The sequence below is a fragment of the Brassica oleracea genome, chromosome C9, assembly GCF_000695525.1.
Source record: "Brassica oleracea var. oleracea cultivar TO1000 chromosome C9, BOL, whole genome shotgun sequence".
Classification (NCBI taxonomy): Eukaryota; Viridiplantae; Streptophyta; class Magnoliopsida; order Brassicales; family Brassicaceae; genus Brassica; species Brassica oleracea.
Genome location: NC_027756.1, coordinates 29,719,583 through 29,722,159, shown reverse-complemented (window position 1 = coordinate 29,722,159; position 2,577 = coordinate 29,719,583). Strand labels below are relative to the sequence as shown.

Genomic DNA, 2,577 nt, shown 5'->3' with positions numbered 1-2,577 from the left:
ATGAGTAGTGAGGAAGAACGGAACCGTCCCGGAAATTCTATTGCCGGATTATCTAACTTACAAATGGGAGCCTTGAACGATTCTATGTCTAACTTATTGAATACAGGTTTGGAGCAGATCCATCAAAGGCTTGACGAGCTTCAGGCCAACCAACAGACGCGTTCTCGAACCGGAGTTAGAAGAGATCGCCCAAGACGGCACAACCGATCCGATCTTGACATCCAGGAGGGGGAATCTCAGGACGATGATGTCTGGTCCATCAACAGACCAAGGAGAGATCCTAGAAACCAAAATCAAGGTGATGTCAATCCTTTTGGTAGAAATGATAGAACTGATAATGGTTTGGGTGGTTTGAAACTGAAAATTCCGAGTTTTGATGGCAAAAATGATCCGGATGCCTTTTTAGAATGGGAAAGAAAAATTGAGTTGGTTTTTGATTGTCAAAATTTCTCAGATCTTAAAAAGGTTAGACTTGCTGCTGCTGAGTTTTCAGGCTATGCTATTAACTAGTATGATCGAGTTGTGACTCACAGGAGAAGGACAGGAGAAGCACCAGTTGAAACATGGGAGGAGCTTACCATGCTGATGAGGCGACTCTTTGTTCCTGACCATTACCACCGTGATCTACATCAGAAGCTCAGGCGTTTGCTTCAGGGTACTAAGTCAGTGGAGGACTATCATCAGGAAATGGAAACTTTGATGATCAAGGCTGATGTGGACGAGCCTCTAGATGCCACCATGGCGAGATTTCTTACCGGGCTCAACCGAGACATTCAGGATCGTATGAAGCTCCAAGACTACGACAACATGGAGCAGATGCTACACAAAGCCATCCTGATCGAACAGCAAGTCAAGAGAAAGAGTTACTCTAAGCCGACCTATGCTCCAAAACCATCATTCCCTTCTAAGCCAAACTACCAAGACAAAGGTAAGTCTTCTTCAACAACAAATACTACTTTGAAAACTGATGTCTCTGCTGGGATTGACAAAGAAAAAGCAGTTGAGAACCCAAGCCGTGCAAGAGACATCAGATGCTTCAAGTGTCAAGGTCTAGGACACTATGCCAACAAGTGTCCAAACCAACGGGTGATGATTCTCATGGATAATGGTGAAGTTGAGTCCAAGGATGAAAAAGAAGACAAGGAGGACCTTGGACCAATTTTTGATGAGGATGAAGAAACCTTTGATTATCCAGCCAGTGGTCCACTTCTTGTTACTAGTAAACTCTTGGACTACACACATGGACCCATTTTCGATGAGGAGGTCGATGGCGTGATTAACGAGTTTTGTTCGACCTTTGTGGAGGATTCAGGTCCGATCTTTGATGAGGACAGCCTTGACTACCCAACATCTGGTCCACTACTTGTCACTAGATGTTCCTTGAGTGTGCAACCAAAAACCGATGACAAAGAACAAAGGGAGAATCTCTTTCACTCTAGATGTCTCATTTCTTCTAAAGTTTGTTCTTTGATTATTGATTGAGGTAGTTGCACTAATGTGGCCAGTGACACCCATGTAAAGAAACTTGGGCTTGTTACTCGACCACTTTCTCGTCCTTTCAGGTTGGAGTGGCTAAATGAAGCTGGTGAACAGTATGTCAAGGAGAAAGTCACCGTTCCACTCACCATTGGCCGTTATGAGGATGAGATCGTGTGCAATGTCCTTCCCATGGACGACTGCCATATCCTTTTGGGTCGGCCTTGACAGTTTGATAAGAAGGCAGTACATATGGGTTCACAAACTGACATTCTTTTGATCACAAAGGAAAGAAAATTACCTTGGTTCCCTTGTCAACTTTGGAGGTGAAGGGCCGTGAACAAGAGTCTAAAGCCGACAAACCTGAGAATTCCACCAGAAACTCCAACTTCTTCATTAAGCAAAGTCAGGTAAGGAAGTCTCTTTGCACTCAAAAGCCAATCCTTTTACTTATTTTTAAGGAATCTCTTTTGTCTTCATCTTCTTCTAACCATGCACCGGACATTCCGAGTGAGTTGCTAGGACTTTTTCTGGACTTTTTTGATGTGTTTCCAGAAGAGAACCCAAAAGGATTACCACCAATAAGAGGCATTGAGCATCAGATCAATCTTGTCCCGGGCGCGTCTCTGCCGAACCGGCCAGCGTACCGCACCAATCCAGTCGAGACTAAAGAGCTCCAGAAACAAATTGATGACCTGCTTGACAAGGGTTATGATGTTAGGAGTTTTCAAGGCTCCTAAGACAAATGTTGTAGTATAGTGAATGTCGAACCAGTTCTGAGGGATATCAAAGCACTGAGAATGCAAGTACTCACTTAATCTAAGTGCAACCAATGATTTAAATGGGTTTTAAGCTATGACTAAAACTAGAAAGCAATAACAGAATGATACTTTCTTGACTAAGGGAAAAGAGAACTCATGGGCATAGGGATTAGACCTTGGGTGATCAAGTATCGAACTAAGGATGGCAAATGATCAATCAAACTATCAACCTTAAGCCTAGACACAATTCTAAGCAAGCTCTATGTCTAGATGAATGCTCATTTGCTAACATATCTCAAACATCAAATGTCTTTGGTTGAATAATATGAAAGCAATCATT

At 43.0% G+C, this 2,577-nt stretch overlaps 1 pseudogene; it reads left to right on the top strand.

The window, feature by feature from the left end:
• Positions 1–2,577, top strand: part of LOC106314754 — an 18,012-nt pseudogene continuing 15,435 nt past the window's right edge.